At 37.1% G+C, this 20,226-nt stretch overlaps 1 protein-coding gene across 1 annotated transcript in view; it reads right to left on the reverse strand.

The window, feature by feature from the left end:
- Positions 1-1,659: 1,659 nt before the first annotated feature.
- Positions 1,660-20,226, reverse strand: part of FBXO4 (F-box protein 4) — a 145,678-nt gene continuing 127,111 nt past the window's right edge. Inside the window, exon 8 of the mRNA XM_044232410.1 lies at positions 1,660-1,763. The gene's annotated coding sequence lies outside the window, so the exon portion shown is untranslated. The remainder of the gene's footprint in view (positions 1,764-20,226) is intronic.

Here is a 20,226-nt window from a genome sequence, read left to right on the forward strand (position 1 = left end):
AATATTTATTATATACCAGGAAATATACTAAATGATGGGAGAACTAAATGAGTGAGACACAGTCCCTTTCCCAAAAGAATTCACAGCCTATAGAAAGACTAAATTCTTTCCCAAAAGAATTTACAGCCAAGTATGATGCCAAGGAAGGTCTCTTTGAGTCTTCAATACATGAAACATGTGGATCTTAATCACCAAGCATAATCCATTTTATTTCCAAATGAAAGGTTTAATCAAACATACCTAACCTGGCTTGTAATCTCCCTTTGTTTTAAAAAATAAATCTTCAAAATGAATTTTTCAAACACAGAAAATAGCTCTTTATTCACATGTGTATTTACATGGCCAGGCATTTAGTTTCAGAGTTTTTCCTGAGGTTGGTGCTGTTATTTAAGGGCCATGGCTCCTAGGTTAACTGGATGTTGGGTTTGTTAGAATGGTTTGGTGAAAGCTCTAACTTCCCTGTGTATAGAAAGAGTCTTAGGTTCTGATGGAAGCAGAAAGAAATCATGAATGTGGATGGGATTAAGAAGGTCAGTAAGTATATGCCTCACTTGATTGCTTTCTAAATCCTTGGAAACTTAATTTCATAATGGTTTTTCTCCCAATTAACACCATTCTGAGAGGACTATTCCTTAATCTACAATTTAAATAGCTAAAAAGAAAAAGGTCTCTATGTCTTCAGTGCATTGATAATTCAGAAAATACAAGAGCAGAGTGTAACCAAAGAAAAGGAAGTATTCCCTGCAGACATAAATTATCTAATGAAAGAAGTTAGGGCAAGGGAAATTAAAACAAATCCCCTCAAGACAGTATGCTTGAGGGGACATATTGTTGCTATAAGAAGAACACAAATTAAAAAGAGTTTTGGAATATAATACCCAAGAGCTTAATATATGAAATATTATACACTGTTTGAAATCATAAAAGTAAAATTGGGATCTACATCTGCTGAATGCTTTAAAAAACTTTTTATTCACTTTTGACCAAAAATGTGCAAAGGAGCTCAACTATTGTTAAATCTAGGAGAAAAAAAACATAAAACCATTTGTGTAGAAGAGCCAGAAAAGTGCAGACAGTGAGAAGAGCCAAGGAAAAAATACTGACAATGATTTAAAAATAGGAACAAACAGCAATAAGTGGAAGAAACATCACCCAAGGGATAAACTATGAGGACACCCAACACTCCTGTGCAGCTGCTCTGGTCTCCTTTCAAAACGTGAGCCAAAATAACTCAGGGAGCTATTCTTGACTTTAAATGGGGGACTACAACTCTGGTGAATTATGAGGATGCTCAGTGTTAATGCTGCTGGGGAATTTCAACTAGGCTAAAGCCTGCCTGAAATTTCCAGATGCTAAAATTTGCAAACATGTCTTCATACCAGAAGTGCGCTCTACGTAAAACACAAACATTCATAATTTGTTTTTATGTTCATCTTTGTATAATTCATAATTTTACATTTTAGGTCCCTTGCACGACTACTGAATTGTTTTATCTTGAGGGGGTATATGGGCCACTTATCATTACCCATTTTTTTCATTTTGTATTTAAAATATGAATCTAGTTTATAAGTAGAAAGAGACTGCATTTATTAAGCACTTACTGTTGGCAGACCCAGTAATACACATAGAAGCCAAAGCTGAATGTAGGCTTTCTGGTCCCTTAAAGTCTTTTGAAAAGCAATAACATTGTCATATAGTGAGCTCAGATCTGAAGCTTTAGTCTTGCTACTTTTTCTCATTGGGAATAATCTTCTCCCTTCTCCCTAAAGTATAAAATAACAAGAAAGAGAGCTCCATGGGTGAAATGAATAAAACAGTGAGTATATCTTTTCACTTCGTGAAGGTTACCAAGTTGAAATAAATATCATAAATATCACATAGGTTCTATTGCCCCAACTGTGCATATTGAAAAAAAGTTTCAAAAGCTAGCAGGACAATGCTAAATCTCCAATATTATAAACTCATTCAGAAAATCTTCCCTCAGTATAGCATAGTTATTCTCTAATAGGTATGTTTTCTTCTCAATTTCCTTCTTTGATTCCTAAAAAGAACAGTGTCTTTGGTAAACTTTTCCTGGGTTCAAATTCCTGGTTCCACTATCTACCAGCTATGTAAATTACAAAACTTTGATTTATTTTCATCTGTCAAATAAAGAAAATAATACTGCCTGGTTGTGCTGTTGGGAATCTTAAATAAGATAGATGCATTTAGTACAATGTTTGGCATACAGCTGGCACTCAATAAATGTTGGTTTTCCTTCCCACTGCATTATAAATATTGGTCTCATCAACAGTTCATCATTTCCCCTGCACAAATTTTTCAAAAAATTTCTTTAACTTCAACCATCATCCTTTTTATTTTATTTTATTATTTTTTTAAGATTATTTATTTATTTATTTGACAGAGAGAGATCACAAGTAGGCAGAGAGGCAGGCAGAGAGAGAGAGAGGAGGAAGCAGGCTCCCTGCTGAGCAGAAAGCCCGATGTGGGACTCGATCCCAGGACCCTGAGATCATGACCTGAGCCGAAGGCAGCGGCTTAACCCACTGAGCCACCCAGGCACCCCATCCATCATCCTTTTTATAAAACCAAAAAATATTTGAGCTAAAAATAATCTTAGAGATTACTTCAATGCTTTCATAATCCTCAGTGGGGTCTAAGTATAGGTAAGGAAACAGACCCAGAAGGGTGAAGTGACCTGTTCAAAGTAACAGAGGTGGTGAGAGGTAGAATTTTAGGGGCCAGATCACAAGTCTCAAGACAAGGTTTATTCCTATATTCCCCAGGGCCTCCCTATAGATGGTTCTCTAATTCAGAAAAGATTAAAAACAATTGAGTTTTTTATAATACTCACTGAAATCTTCCTCTTTGCCTTAAAGAAATGGCAAGTTGGACCTTGAGAATGTGGGCTTGAGATGTTTGCATTATACTCTTTGTTCACTTACTTGTGTTGTAGAGTATGTGATGCCGGTTCAGGAACCATTTTCAGGCTCCAGAGGTAGCATTGCTAACTCAGAATTACAGTGTTTTTTTCTCACAGCAATATAATTCTGGTGTGTTAAATAGTCGTTCTTTCCTTTTGATACCTGTTTGTTTGGCTTGGTTTTAATCTCAAAGAAGTCATTTCATGAGAATTATGTCTCAAAAGCTAACAAAGAAGTGGAACTTCTTGAGTTGTGACAGGCTGGTAGACACCCTAGAATGAACTGCTTATCTAAACCCATTAAATGCTTCTGCACAGCAAAAGAAACAGTCAACAAAACAAAGAGGCAACTCAGAGAATGGGAGAAAATATTCACAAATGACACTACAGACAAAGGGCTGATATCCAAGATCTATAAAGAACTCCTCAAACTCAACACCCAAAAAACCAGATAATCATGTCAAAAAAATGGGCAGGAGACATGAACAGACACTTGTCCAAAGAAGACATACAAATGGCTAGCAGACACATGAAAAAATGTTCATCATCATTAGCTATCATGGAAATTCAAATCAAAACCACACTGAGATACCACCTTACCCAAGTTAGAATGGCAAAGATTAACAAGACAGGAAACAACGAATATTGGAGAGGATGTGGAGAAAGAGGAACCCTCTTACACTGTTGGTGGGAATGGAGGTTGATGCAGCCACTTTGGAAAACAGTATGGAGATTCCTCAAAAAATAAAAAATAAAGTTACCTTATGACCCAGCAGTTGTACTACTGGGTATTGACCCCAAAGATACAGATGTAGTGAAAAGAAGGGCCATCTGTACCCCAATGTTCATAGCAGCAATGTCCATAATAGTCAAACTGTGGAGAGAGCCAAGATGCCCTTCAACAGACGAATGGATAAAGAAAATGTGGTCCATATATATGATGGAATATTACTCAGCCATCGGAAAGGATGAATACCCAACTTTTGTATCAACATGGATGGAACTGGAGGAGATTATGCTGAGTGAAATAAGTCAATCAGAGAAAGTCAGGTATCAAATGGTTACACTTACTTGTGGAACATAAGGCATAACATGGAGGACATTAGGAGGAGGAAAGGAAAAGTGAATTGGGGGAAATCAGAGGGAGAGACAAACCATGAGAGACTGTGGACTCTGAGGAACAAACTGAGGATTTTAGAGGGAAAGGGGTGGAGGGATGGGTGAACCTGGTGGTGGGTATTAAGGAGGGCACACATTGCATGGAGCACTGAGTGTGATACATAAACAATGAATCTTGGAACACTGAAAAACTAAAAAAAAAAAAAAAAAAAGAACATTAAATGGCAGTTCTTTTAACAAATGTAGGTTAGTCCTTACTAACCAGGAATTGTGTATTCAGAGAGCCACTCTATTTACCTAACAGAAATAAAGGAGCATATTCTCAAACAGTGTTCTAATGTTGTTGTGGACAACAGTAGAAGATTCCATTTTAGCTTGGATTCAAGAGAATTTATTCATTGACATGCCAGAAGTATCTTATCAGTAGCTAGTTTTAGCTAATAAGCTTTCTCATAGTGTGAACCCCTTAAGGAGAAAAAAGCAAGAACAACAACAAAACTATAATGATGTTCTACAGTAAAAACTATAATGATGTTCTACAGTAAAACTTTCAGTGAAAGTAACATAATGAAATCCTTTAAGATTTCTCTCCCCCTCAAACTTAGCTGTGCTTGTTACCATTACCAAGTATTCTGTCTAGATGGGTGAACAATAAAGGATAACCTGGGTTTCAGGACATCCCAGACTTCCCTATCAGTCACACATTAAATAAAACTTTATAGAGGATCTACTATAGTCTGAAAGCTAATTAAAAAGCCTGGATATGGGGCACCTGGGTGGCTCAGTCAGTTGAGCATCTGACTTTTGATTAAGGGTCTGATCACCATCTCAGGGATTGAGCTCCCCCACCCCAGCTGGGCCCTGTTTTCAACAGGGAGTCCCTTGAGATTTTTTTTTCTCTCTCTCTCTCTCTCTCTCCCTCTTTCCCTCCCTGCTGTTCAAATACAAACACACACACACACACACACACACACACACACTCTAAATAAATAAATAAATAAATAGTTTAAAAAACAGGTCTGGGTATGACAGTCTTAGATGTGCCCCTCTCTTCCTACTGCACATATGCTCCCACATGCTCTTTCTTTCATCATCTTCACATTCAACAAATAAACTTGTTATCAAAGTGAAACATTCTTCCCCCTCTAGGCTGCATCCTTTCCAGCCAGAATAAGGCTGCAAACTGTCCTCTCTGAAGCAGTGCTATCCAATATTAGGCTAAATGTGCTTCTGACAAAATTGGTTCTGTTATCAGAGCAATACTTGCACACAATGTCCTTCCTTTCCTTCGTCCCAAATTTGGCTTTTAAAATCTTAGACAGTGTCACTTGGTTATATGAAAGTACTATGATACTATCATAAAGCCAACCAGCTTGTGGTATTTGCTATTTCAAAGTATTATTGGCTACAAAGGTAAATTATTAGGAAAATTGGTGGAAAGGGGGGATATTTCTAGCAAAGGAAGACAAGCTGAATATGTTAGGTGCAGGTAATCCTCATGTTTAGCAAATGAAACAGGATATTACCCATTCCTATTTTGGTGCCCCAGAGAAAGAACACTCAGTGACTCCTGCCCAGTAGCGCTGAATTTAATTGAAGTTGAAGTGACTTTTCTGAGAACAGAGGTTATAAAGTATTTCTTTGTATTCCCAGCACATAGTAGGTAGAAGGCACAGCTATATATATATTCTAAGAAGCCATTGATTTTAAATGCACCATTATTTTGTATGCAACTAAGAAATTTTAAAATGTTGCCAATTAACCCAATAGCTTTATTCTTAGTGAAAGAACTGTACGAGACATAGATTTTTCATTCATTGTTCATATGAAATAAAATAAATTGACTAGGATATTCCTAAAACTTCACACATCAAGAAGCCATAAACTAGAAGGTGTGAAAGTTTCAGAAATATTAAAATATGGAAATGATGTTTGCTGTTGTGCTGACAATGGTAATAATCATCTGCATGATGGTGATCAATTCACACTAATCCCTGGTTGATATTTTCCATTAGGTTGTGTGACTATTCCACTAATGTCCTTCTATGCCACCTAACTGGGTCTTTTGACTGCATGGTAAAGGTCTTATATGGTATGTTAGAAGCCTGGTAGGAGTACGATTAGATTAGGGACATGAAAGAAGCATCTGTATGGTGCTGGGGAATTAGTACACATATAACAATATTTGCATCATAAATCAGTGTTCACAAGACAGTGTCTGTCATGGAAGAGGAACTAAATAACAAGGGTGACTTGGCCAATAGATGGCAACCAACATCTGTTGTTGGTCACACAGTGTCCATGCAATGGGCTCTGGCACAGAGAATTAATGGTGGCAGAGATGAAGGCCATGTGAGCCCAAACAGCATGGATTCCCTATCATGAAGGATGATCAACTGCTGTCACCAGTGAGTGTCCAATAGGCCAGCAACCCATAACACTGAATACAGTATCATCCTTCAAAGAGACCAATCATTATTTGGTGACAAGTTGATTACATCAAACTCCTTCTGCATTATAGGGGCAATATTTCATCTGGATTGTCAACAACTTTTAGTCTCTGCCCATAACACCCAGCTAGCAGCACTCCGAAGTGTCTGATTTAAGCCTCCAAATCCCACTTAGCATTGCTAGGAAGTGCTACTTTCCTAGCATTTCTAGGAAATACAAGAGACAAACTTTATGGCACAAGATGAGCAGTGGTAGAACATAGCCATGGTATCTACTTATTGATCCCACCATATTCTGGATCATCCAGAAGCTGCTAACTTAATAGTGGTGGAATGTCCTCTTGAGGGGTCTTGAATTTCCACCTTGTCAAAAATACTTTACATGGCTGGAAAGCTCTTCTTCAGGATGTAGTATATACCCTAAAATAATAGACATTAGTAGTTCTGTGTCACCAGTAAGTAGAATGCAAGGTCTGGGAACAAAGGAATAAAAGCAGGAATGGGCCTACTCACCATCACTTCCAGTCACCCTCTCAGGGAATTTGTGTTTCCCCACATCTGTAATTTAGGTTCCAGTGATCCTGGTTCCTAGAGGAAGGATGCTTCCACCAGGGAACACCGGGAGAATCCCAATAAACTTAAAGTTATGACTAACTCCTGGTTACTTTCAGCAACTCAAGCCAGTAGACCATCAGACAAAAAACAGTTACCATACCAGCAGATTAACTGACCCTATTCATCATGAGGAAATAAAGTATGGCTAGCCAGTGCAAACAGGGAGATTTGTTGGGTTATCTCTGTATTTCTATGACCAATTTCACTAAAAGAACAAGTCCAATAACCACAGGTTGATAAAAGTATGGTAACTGCATCAGATGCTGTAAGACAAGCCAACTAGTCCAACAGAGGTGCTACCCAAGGAAGAGACATTCTAGAATAACTAGTAGAGAAGAAAGGATAAAGGGTATGTCTAGACCAATCATACCACAGGAGCTATACTTGATTTAAATAAGCTTCTTATAAGTCTTCCCCAAACATTGACCATTCAGGATCAGAAAAACTGTGACTAGATGGAGTTAACTTAATCTGAGAAGCAAGTATATCTGAGGACTGCAAGGCAGTCCTATAGCAGGCCTCATGGTTGCTCTCCCCAGATCCACTTCACTGGGCTAGAATACCCATCCCCCAGTTCTCATGCCTTAGCCCTCATTAGTGGCTCATAGCTATTTATCTCCTCCTAATGGGAGCCATTATAATAACTCCGGGGGGGCAGTAACCCATAGTGACACTGAATAAGCTGCGGAAATTCATGCTCTATAGCTTCCAGTAGAACCAATCTAGTTCCAGCTGCTCTCCAGCTGAGACCACATCCTAGTTTAGCTCCTCCCTCCGTCCTATCCTGCTCTCACTAACCCCCATCCTCTTCTGAAATCACTTCCTCAATAAATCATTATACAAGAATTCCAATCCCTGGCTCTGCTTCTAGGAAACCCCATCTAAAACAGGGAACAAATGGATCGTTTGGCAGACAATCATCTCTCAGCCACAGATGCCTTTAAAAGGAAAACATTTCTTCCAGATTCTTGTTGACAAAGATCACTTTTGTTTTAATATTAATAAAAAATGTTCAGAGGTAAAGGTACTGTAGTTAGCTCTAACAAAACTTTAAAAGCAGAATAAACTTGCCAGCCAATTAGATTAACCAAAGCAAAAATAAAATGTAAATTTACTATATTAATGTAATGTGACAATTTTTTTCTGAAACAAATTGTCAGTGTTTTTAAAAGAGAAAGATGTAGCCCCAGATTTGGTCCTATATTTTAGTCTGTTCCTGTATTTTAAACTCAACAATACAAATTCAGAGCATGTCATTGTTGTTATTGTTTAAGTATTTTCTACAAAATATCATTAATAACTCCCAGGCTTTTTTTTTTTTTTTTTTTTTGCTAATTCAGAACAACCAGCTCTCATTCTAAACTAAAAGCCAGCTAGGAAACAATTCTTTAGTGGCAATTATAATAAATTCTCACTTGATAACTTGTTAAAGCATTCACTCTTTGTTGAGGTAATGGTTCAGAATAAAATGGTTCAGGCTCTTTTGAGTTTGGAACATCTTTTCTGTATGTCTCATGAAGAGTCAATGCATTTACTACTTTTATCAGTTTGATCTACTATGCCACATCCATTCATGGTGTGCCCCCTGACACCCATCAAGATTTCTTTGATGGGAGTAATACCAGAAACATAAAGGCAAATATGATCATTAAAATTAGGAAGCTATGTGTAAAGTCCTCTCATAACCCCGGAAGTGCATCTATTATATTACAGATCATTAACAAATTGAAAGTAAACAGTTGAAAATTTCTCTTAAAGAATTCATATGCCCCTGGTGATATACTGCACACACCATCCCCTCAGCTTGTATGCTTTATTTTGGGAAGTAGTGCTCTAAAAGAACTATGAAATCCTTTCTACATTAAATTATATAAATGTTGCCAATCTCAAAAGCTGCCATAAATTGTGATTGTTCATCTGAAAACAAAAACTCAGAACAAAATAAAACAAAATGGTGGCCATTAGAATATGCTGCCTTTGCATTCCCACTAGAAAACACGGACTTTAACAGTGAGTTGAAACAATTACTGATTTTCTCTCATTAGTAGTGCCCTGGCTTTAAGAAACCTACTCTCAACTGGATTTTAAGGTTTTCTTTTCCTTTCCAAGTAGTAAAGACTTATGGATGAAACTGAATCATATTTTTAAATGGTAAAACAAGGGGTACCTGGGCGGCTCAGGTGGTTAAGTACAACTCTTGGTTTAGGCTCACATGATCTCAGGGTATTGGGATTGGGCTCAGCACAGAATCTGCTTAGGATTCTCTCCCCCTCTCTGTGTCTGCCCCACTCACACACGTGTACTCTCTCTTTCTCGCTCTCTCTAAAATAACTAAATAAATCTTTTAAATAAATAAAATAAAATGGTAAAGCAACATTTCTTTGTTTAAGGGGAAAAAATGCCTACTTTGAGCTAATTAAATTCCAGTGGCACCAATTCATATTAATTAGCAAGAAAAATGAAGAATAAAAATATCCTTTCCATCTCAAGTGCCTCTGTGGATGGTTGACTCAGATATAAAAGCATTGGCTGTATCTAAACTCTCATTTGTCATCTCAAAGACAGAACATTTATTTAAAAAAAAAAAGCAAAACTGTTTTTAGAGATCTATTAGAAGTTTACGACATTTTGAAACTCTATTAGGCATTTAAAGTCAATTTTCTTCTTAGAGCTAACTCAAAAATAGCATTATAAGAAGAATTTAAAGAAAAGAAAAATATTGGTTACTAGTACATAAGGTGCTCCCCTTTAGGTCTGGTTAAATTGTATTATTGTGATGTGACCCAAGACACAGCTACAAAATAACTGAAATCAGTTATCTAGTATCTTAGGGGAATAGAAGTGCTGAATTAGAGAATTTTTTAGGACAGAGAAACTCAGCTTTTCTGTTGTGGTTAAAAATAGAGAAAATGTGCAGTCCTACAGACCTAGGTTCATATCCCATCTTCTTTACCTTGGGCTATCTGTGTAATTTTGTCACTATCATCTACTAAGCAAGAGCAAAAATTAGTAAGGTTTTTGAGAATGACAAAATGTATCAACAGCTTAGAATTGCTGCACACTAAGTCAAAAAATGTATATCCATTAGGCACTTTTTACTTCATTTTGAGGTCATTTTTAAATTCACTGCAACTGATTTTCCTCAAGCCCCTTTTTATGAACTCCTCCACCCTTACCCCATTCTTGCCCTGATTCCTTCCTGGAATTACTTCCAAAGTTAGTTTTAAATACAACTCATACTTTTCAGGCCTTTCCTTACTTGACTTCTTTGCAGCATTGATGCTAATAACCATGTATTCCTTCTCAGAAATTTTTCTCTTGATTTCCACCACACAATGGTCTTTTTGGATTTCTTCTAACTCTTTTTTTTTTTTTTTTAACTCTTATGGCTTCTCCACATCCTTGTCTGCTCGTCACTTACCTAGGTTGTTGCCAGCACCAAAACCAATTCTCCAATTCTCCAAACACCAATGGGGTGTCCAATGATCAATTAAATTCTGATACCTAGGACCCAAGGAAGCATCAGACACCACAGGTTTAAGGGCTCAGTCCCATAAAAAAATGAATGAATGAATTAACTGAATTTGAAAATGGCTGTCCTCATTTCAAAAACCAATTTTAAGTCCCTGGGCAACTTGTACTTCTGACTTTTTTTCTTTCTTTTGAATAAAGGCATAAGCAGAAATTGAGTAGAGAGCAAAAGAGATAAAAAAAAAAACCTGTCAGCAGTTAAAGCATATAAGAAGTGTTATTCCCCTCTGAAGAGCACACCTGTAACAGAAAAAAGAAATGACTCTAAAGGCCCAAAGACAGAGCGATACAGGCACAGAAGATTTTTACACAAATAAGCAAAAGGACTTGAGCTTATCTTTTTAAAGGCAAATTGAAAAAAGAATTTATAATCACAGTGCTAAGAATTGTGAGAAAAGGTAAAAATTACACCTTGTATTTCTTTAAATATTTCTCTACATGATATATCCAAGTTAGATGTATTGTTTAATCAATATGCATGATTTGCTTATTAAAAATACTTCAGAGTGCCTACTGTGTGGAAATATTATGAAAAAGACTGAAAGGATTACTGACTTTCCTGTCTAGCACTTACTTCATTGTGATCTCAGCCTATTGCTCAGTCTTTGACTATTTTACACCTAAGTCATAAAAATCTGACAGTAATGCAAAAGATTTTGGTTCATAGGTATGCAGACTGTGCCTGGTAAAATGCAATCCGTTATCTTCCTGTGGATATTGGTTAGTGGATATTTGCATCTATTTGTAACTTCTTCTCAAGGTCTTGATGTCTGTATATTTGCCCACTCTTCATATTCTACTTCAGATCAGCTGTTCCATGTATCGATTCCCTCATTATTTATAAATAAAATTCATCTTTGATAACTACATGTGTCGGCAAGTGTTGTAGTTTTAGGGATCAAGCCCTAAAGAAGATAGAGTTCCTTCCAGCTTACTCTTTTGTCACCACATTTGTTGTTCTAATAAAGACTTCTATGATTTTGGAAAGTCTGTGTAAAAAAAAAAAATAATGTTATCTCCCTAATTAGGTGGATTTGATTTATGGTGGCCTGTCACGTGACTAGACACCTAGTAAGTAAATATCAACCCAACTTCCAGTTCATTTAATAATTAAAGTTTATGAAAGAATCATAAACTCCCAGATAGTTCTCAGTAAGTATAACTTTCGTTCTGTTCTGGGCAATGTATTCTCAAAAAGTTGGTTTTAATAAATATTATCTGTAAAAAATTTGCTGAGTTGAGTTTGCTTATATCTCTAGGTACCCTAAATTCAGGGCCGAGACTGGAGTTATGTCAGGTCATCAAAGAATTAAGCGTATGTCACATGTTCCCCCTCACTCATGGAATTGCTTTACTGAATTATACTTTGGTTTTAGGCCTTTGCCTTCATCGATGTATATGAAATGCAAGGTTTACTTTTGTATTTATTGGGAAGATGTGGAAGACATTATTTACAATGTCACAACATCCACATAATGAAGAAAGCCACTGAACTGGTCAGTCAAAAGAAATAAAGTCTTGTTCTGAAACATTGTTTTATGTTTATTTAGGGGCATGATAAAATTTAATTTAACTTTGTTTTCCTCTGTGCATTAATTGCTAGGAAGCTTGAAGCAATATTTCTGGCTTACACAAAGAAATGCAGAGGACATTTTCTCACAAATATTATGTACTAATCTTATTGTCAATATCGTCTTATCCATTATCTTCTAATTCCCTGTCCCCTCAATTTCCTCACATACTTATTGGCCTGTGTGAATAAACTATTATGTAATGAATATTTATAACTGCTTCAAATCTATTTTTGGAACTATACACCATATATATGTTATCATTACTAATATTTATTGAAACTACTTATGCTAAAAAATATGCTAAGCATTTTATAAATTTTATCTCATTTAATTCTTACTACAGTCTTACAAGAATTCTATTTACTCCGATTTTGTAGGTGAAGAAACAGAGACTCAAGACATTTTCCAAAGTCACACAGCTAGTTAGACCCAACAACTAGTAAACAGCTAAGCTGGAGGATAGGAATCCAGTCTACCTGATTCAGAATTCGTGTTAACAACCACATCATTATGTGCCTTTATAAATATATACACAGTGCGTGTGAGTGTGTGTGTGTGTGTGTGTGTTTAAAAACAAATAACTAATTTTCTACTTAAGCCAAACCTCCATGGAACCAAGTTGTTCAGTTCATGGCTCTTTAAGCCAAGAACTATGTTGAAATTATACCAATTTACTTTAATCACAGGATTAATGATTAAGGAAGGTCCTAGGGAAGGTCCATTGTGGAAGTGAACACAATAATATGCAAAATACCTAGGAGATTATTACATATATAATAGGCTCCCTATTTAAATACAAAAGTTTATTCCTTCTTTTAAAAACTTCAATGTAGTAGAGTTAGTAACCCATGTTATTAAACATTGGTCCTTATCTGGATCAAAGGCTCCCTATTCTTTCCCATGGGGAAGTATTGTTTAGCCCACCTGCCCTTTTCTGCACGACTCATGACATCAGCCCTCACCAACTCTTAGGCAAGTCATTTAACCTATCAGCCTTAGGATTCCACATGTAAAGATGAAGGAAATATAAGTACTAATCTGTCTTTTTATGAGGATCAAAAGAGTAATTATGCAAAAGACTTTTATAAGAAATAACATTTCATCACTATTCATTAGTATTATTTCGCTTTTGTGTAGAAATTATACGACAGTCTTTAAGAAGAGATTATTTTAGATACATGGTGAGTATATGGAGGATTTCCTGATTGGTGGGGTTATGACATTTGCTCCATTAATTGTGGAAATATAACAAGAGTTATATTTCACTCTCTAATACTGTTTTCAGGATCATCCATCCCAAAGGTAGAGGTTAAGTGATGATTTAGTGATCCTTGGAACTTACAAGCTGGTGATCTGAATATTTTCCCCATTTCCTAACTCAATGCCTTCATCTAGTTTTCAAGAGATTGAACATGAAATTCAACACAACCCTGCTTTCCATGTATACACGTGCCAAAATATTTATCATTGATAAGTAAAGATATTCATTGATTATGATGATTACCATCATAGATAATGAGATATTTCCTCTACAAAATAAAAGTACAGTGCTAGTAACTAACATTGATTTATTTTCAATTATATCATGTATTTTATCATGTTTTTTATTATTTGTTTACATGTCTGATGCCCTTAGAATGCCACAGTTTTTGGGACTTTGATCTAGCTACTTCACTGTCCTTAATATGTTTTTCATTGGTGAAATCAAGAAGTTGAATATGAAAACACTGAAATTGCCTTCAAGACTTGATACTCTACTATTCTATGAACTTCACTGGAACAATGTATTAGTTTTTCTGAGTTAAGAAAAAATATTGTTCCTATTCTTCAGTATACTAAAGTATGGTTTCATCTTTGTACCAGGTTCCATTAGGGGAAATTCCATTAGATAATAGGAGATGCTCTCTTCCAGCAAAACCTGACAAAATGCCAGAGAAAGACAACTAAGAAGGCCTGCTTTGCCAAGTGTTTTATATTTAGACAAAATTCAAGTTTCAAGTTCCTGAGGACACTAGATATAGCAGTGGAACAGATAATTTATTTTCTCTGTGCTTGGAGGCTCTTTTTCATACCTTTGGTGTCTACTGACTGTTTAGAACATCTTTTCCAGATTGTGAAAGAGAGATCTTTTTCTGCAGTGAGTGTGTCCCAAAGGCCACATTTTTTACTCACTTTTATCTGAAGAGCATGGCACTCTATCCACCACAACAAGCCCCCTTGTTCTAAAATCTATTATCAGCTTCAGAATCTGGTGGAAAGAATGATTAGGTTTTAAATGGCTGTCCTATTCACACTCCATAAACCTCTGACATCTATTTCTCTTAGAAATAGTTCCAAGTCAATGTCAGGAGAAAATGAATTTTAAGCTAATGTATTCAACCCTTACACTTATAAATCTCTTTTTTACATTTCAGAGTTACAAGTCCTATTAAAGTGTGAAATTTGGAGAATGCTTTAACTCTTTATTCAGGTAAGTAAGATTCTTCTTCTTTTTTTTTTTTTTTTTTTTTTAAGATGCTACAATGTATCTTTTTTTTTTAAGATTTTATTTATTTATTTGAGAGAGAGAGACAGTGAGAGAGAGCACGAGCGAGGAGAAGGTCAGAGAGCGAAGCAGACTCCCCATGGAGCTGGGAGCCCGATGCGATTCTTCTTAAGAAGGTAGATTGGCGGGGCGCCTGGGTGGCTCAGTGGGTTAGGCCGCTGCCTTCAGCTCAGGTCATGATCTCAGGGTCCTGGGATCGAGTCCCGCATCGGGCTCTCTGCTCAGCAGGGAGTCTGCTTCCTCCTCTCTCTCTGCCTGCCTCTCTGCCTACTTGTGATCTGTCTCTGTCAAATAAATAAATAAAATCTTAAAAAAAAAAAAAGAAGGTAGATTGGCTGTGTATTGATTCAACAAATATTTATTGGATGTCTGATCTATGCTGAGCATTGTCTAGGTGCTGGGGATGCAGAGATAAGAGACCCTCCTTGAGTTTCCAAGAGGTCATACTCTAGTGAAGGGCCCAAGGAAGCACGCAGTCATTACAACACATTACCATACTTGGGAGAGAGCTAAATATGGGACAGCTGGGAAGCACACAGAACAGGCCCTTAACAGGAAGAGGCTTTAGGAGGTTCCTACGGAGGGAGATTTCTGAGCTGGGTTTTCACAAATGAGTGGGTTTAGCCAGACCAAAAGAGATGGCAATAGAGTAAGGCAGGCAGAGAGAGCTGCAAGCACGAAGGTACTGACAGGGAGAGCAAGAACTTGCAAGATTATAAGTAGCTTCAGGCTTTTTGAACATCACACTTCAAATTTCAAGTTGGAAGTGATAAGGTGGGAAAAGGAGTGTTCCTTCCTCAGAGCAGAGCTTGAATATTTTCTTTTTCTTTTTTTTTTTTTACATTTTTTTCTCCAATTTATTTATTTTCAGAAAAACAGTATTCATTATTTTTTCACCACACCCAGTGCTCCATGCAAGCCGTGACCTCTATAATACCCACCACCTGGTACCCCAACGTCCCACACCCCCGCCACTTCAAACCCCTCAGATTGTTTTTCAGAGTCCATAGTCTCTCATGGTTCACCACCCCTTCCAATTTACCCAAAAGCACATACCCTCCCCAATGTCCATAACCCTACCCCCCTTCACCCAATCCCCCTCTCCCCAGCAACCCACAGTTTGTTTTGTGAGATTAAGAGTCACTTATGGTTTGTCTCCCTCCCTATCCCATCTTGTTTCATGGATTCTTCTCCTACCCACTTAAGCCCCCATGTTGCATCACCACTTCCTCATATCAGGGAGATCATATGATAGTTGTCTTTCTCCGCTTGACTTATTTCGCTAAGCATGATACGCTCTAGTTCCATCCATGTTGTCGCAAATGGCAAGATTTCGTTTCTTTTGATGGCTGCATAGTGTTCCATTGTGTATATATACCACATCTTCTTGATCCATTCATCTGATGATGGACATCTAGGTTCTTTCCATAGTTTGGCTATTGTGGACATTGCTGCTATAAACATTCGGGTGCACGTGCCCCTTTGGATCACTACGTTTGTATCTTTAGGGTAAATCCCCAGTAGTGCAATTGCTGGGTCATAGGGCAGTTCTATTTTCAACATTTTGAGGAACCTCCATGCTGTGTTCCAGAGTGGTTGCACCAGCTTGCATTCCCACCAACAGTGTAGGAGGGTTCCCCTTTCTCTGCATCCTCGCCAGCATCTGTCATTTCCTGACTTGTTGATTTTAGCCATTCTGACTGGTGTGAGGTGATATCTCATTGTGGTTTTGATTTGTATTTCCCTGATGCCGAGTGATATGGAGCACTTTTTCATGTGTCTGTTGGCCATCTGGATGTCTTCTTTGCAGAAATGTCTCTTCATGTCCTCTGCCCATTTCTTGATTGGATTATTTGTTCTTTGGGTGTTGAGTTTGCTAAGTTCTTTATAGATTTTGGACACTAGTCCTTTATCTGATATGTCGTTTGCAAATATCTCCTCCCATTCTGTCAGTTGTCTTTTGATTTTGTTAACTGTTTCCTTTGCTGTACAAAAGCTTTTGATCTTGATGAAATTCCAATAGTTCATTTTTGCCTTTGCTTCCCTTACCTTTGGCGATGTTCCTCGGAAGATGTGGCTGCGGCTGAGGTCGAAGAGGTTGCTGCCTGTGTTCTCCTCAAGGATTTTGATGGATTCCTTTCTCACATAGAGGTCCTTAATCCATTTTGAGTCTATTTTTGTGTGTGGTGTAAGGAAATGGTCCAATTTCATTTTTCTGCAGGTGGCTGTCCAATTTTCCCAACACCATTTATTAAAGAGGCTGTCTTTTTTCCATTGGACATTCTTTCCTGCTTTGTCAAAGATTAGTTGAGCATAGAGTTGAGGGTCTATTTCTGGGCTCTCTATTCTGTTCCATTGATCTATGTGTCTGTTTTTGTGCCAGTACCATGCTGTCTTCATGATGACAGCTTTGTAATAGAGTTTGAAGTCCAGAATTGTGATGCCACCACTTTTGGCTTTCTTTTTCAATATCCCTTTGGCTATTCGAGGTCTTTTCTGGTTCCATATAAATTTTAAAATTATTTGTTCCATTTCTTTGAAAAAGATGGATGGTACTTTGATAGGAATTGCATTAAATGTGTAGATTGCTTTAGGTAGCATTGACATTTTCACAATATTTATTCTTCCAATCCAGAAGCATGGAACATTTTTCCATTTCTTTGTGTCTTCCTCAATTTCTTTCATGAGTACTTTATAGTTTTCTGAGTATAGATTCTTAGCCTCTTTAGTTAGGTTTATTCCTAGGTATTTTATGGTTTGGGGTGCAATTGTAAATGGGATTGACTCCTTAATTTCTCTTTCTTCTGTCTTGTTGTTGGTATAGAGAAATGCAACTGATTTCTGTGCATTGATCTTATATCCTGACACTTTACTGAATTCCTGTACAAGTTCTAGCAGTTTTGGAGTGGAGTCTTTTGGGTTTTCCACATAGAGTATCATATCATCTGCGAAGAGTGATAATTTGACTTCTTCTTTGCCAATTTGGATGCCTTTAATTTCCTTCTGTTGTCTGATTGCTGAGGCTAGGACTTCTAGTACTATGTTGAATAGCAGTGGTGATAATGGACATCCCTGCCATGTTCCTGACCTTAGTGAAAAGCTTTCAGTTTTTTTCCATTGAGAATGATATTTGCGGTGGGTTTTTCATAGATGGCTTTGATGATATTGAGGTATGTGCCCTCTATCCCTACATTTTGAAGAGTTTTGATCAGGAAGGGATGCTGTACTTTGTCAAATGCTTTTTCAGCATCTATTGAGAGTATCATATGGTTCTTGTTCTTTCTTTTATTGATGTGTTGTATCACATTGACGATTTGCGGATGTTGAACCAACCTTGCAGCCCTTGGATAAATCCCACTTGGTCGTGATGAATAATCCTTTTAATGTACTGTTGAATCCTATTGGCTAGTATTTTGGTGAGAATTTTCGCATCTGTGTTCATCAAGGATATTGGTCTATAGCTCTCTTTTTTGATGGGATCCTTGTCTGGTTTTGGGATCAAGGTGATGCTGTCCTCATAAAATGAGTTTGGAAGTTTTCCTTCCATTTCTATTTTTTGGAACAGTTTCAGGAGAATAGGAATTAGTTCTTCTTTAAATGTTTGGTAGAATTCCCCCGGGAAGCCATCTGGCCCTGGGTTTTGTTTGTTTGGAGATTTTTAATGACTGTTTCAATCTCCTTACTGGTTATGGGTCTGTTCAGGCTTTCTATTTCTTCCTGGTTCAATTTTGGTAGTTTATATGTTTCTAGGAATGCATCCATTTCTTCCAGATTGTCAAATTTGTTGGCGTAGAGTTGCTCATAGTATGTTCTTATAATAGTTTTTATTTCTTTGGTGTTAGTTGTGATCTCTCCTCTTTCATTCATGATTTTATTTATTTGGGTCCTTTCTCTTTTCTTTTTGATAAGTCTGGCCAGGGGTTTATCAATTTTATTAATTCTTTCAAAGAACCAGCTCCTAGTTTCATTGATTTGTTCTATTGTTTTTTGGTTTCTATTTCATTGATTTCTGCTCTGATCGTTATGATTTCTCTTCTCCTGCTGGGCTTAGGGTTTCTTTCTTGTTCTTTCTCCAGCTCCTTTAGGTGTAGGGTTAGGTTGTGTACCTGATACCTTTCTTGTTTCTTGAGAAAAGCTTGTACCGCTATATATTTTCCTCTCAGGACTGCCTTTGTTGTGTCCCACATATTTTGAACCATTGTATTTTCATTATCATTTGTTTCCATGATTTTTTTCAATTCTTCTTTAATTTCCCGGTTGACCCATTCATTCTTTAGAAGGATGCTCTTTAGTCTCCATGTTTTGGGGTTCTTTCCAAACTTCCTCTTGTGGTTGAGTTCTAGCTTCAGAGCATTGTGGTCTGAAAATATGCAGGGAATGATCCCAATCTTTTGATATTGGTTGAGTCCTGATTTAGGACCGAGGATGTGATCTATTCTGGAGAATGTTCCATGTGCACTAGAGAAGAATGTGTATTCTGTTGCTTTGGGATGAAATGTTCTGAATATATCTGTGATGTCCATCTCGTCCAGTGTATCATTTAAGGCCTTTATTTCCCTGCTGATCTTTTGCTTGGATGATCTGTCCATTTCAGTGAGGGGAGTGTTAAAGTCTCCTACTATTATTGTATTATTGTTGATGTGTTTCTTTGATTTTGTTATTAATTGGTTTATATAGTTGGCTGCTCCCACATTGGGGGCATAGATATTTAAAATTGTTAGATCTTGTTGGACAGACCCTTTGAGTATGCTATAGTGTCCTTCCTCATCTCTTATTATAGTCTTTGGCTTAAAATCTAATTGATCTGATATAAGGATTGCCACTCCTGCTTTTTTCTGATGTCCATTAGCATGGTAAATTCTTTTCTACCCCCTCACTTTAAATATGGAGGTGTCTTCGGGCTTAAAATGAGTTTCTTGGAGGCAACATATAGATGGGTTTTGTTTTTTTATCCATTCTGATACCCTGTGTCTTTTGATTGGGGCATTTAGCCCATTAACATTCAGGGTAACTATTGAGAGATATGATTTTAGTGCCATTGTATTGCCTGTAAGGTGACTGTTACTGTATATTGTCTCTGTTCCTTTCTGATCTACCACTTGTAGGCTCTCTCTTTGCTTAGAGGACCCCTTTCAGTATTTCCTGTAGAGCTGGTTTGGTGGTTGCAAATTCTTTCCGTTTTTGTTTGTCCTGGAAGCTTTTAATCTCTCCTTCTATTTTCAATGATAGCCTAGCTGGATATAGTATTCTTGGCTGCATGTTTTTCTCCTTTAGTGCTCTGAAAATATCATGCCAGCTCTTTCTGGGCTGCCAGGTCTCTGTGGATAAGTCAGCTGCCAATCTAATGTTTTTACCATTGTATGTTACAGACTTCTTTTCCCGGGCTGCTTTCAGGATTTTCTCTTTGTCACTAAGGCTTGTAAATTTTACTATTAGGTGACGGGGTGTGGACCTATTCTTATTGATTAT

Source organism: Neovison vison, chromosome 1 (assembly GCF_020171115.1).
Source record: "Neovison vison isolate M4711 chromosome 1, ASM_NN_V1, whole genome shotgun sequence".
NCBI classification, from domain to species: domain Eukaryota; kingdom Metazoa; phylum Chordata; class Mammalia; order Carnivora; family Mustelidae; genus Neogale; species Neogale vison.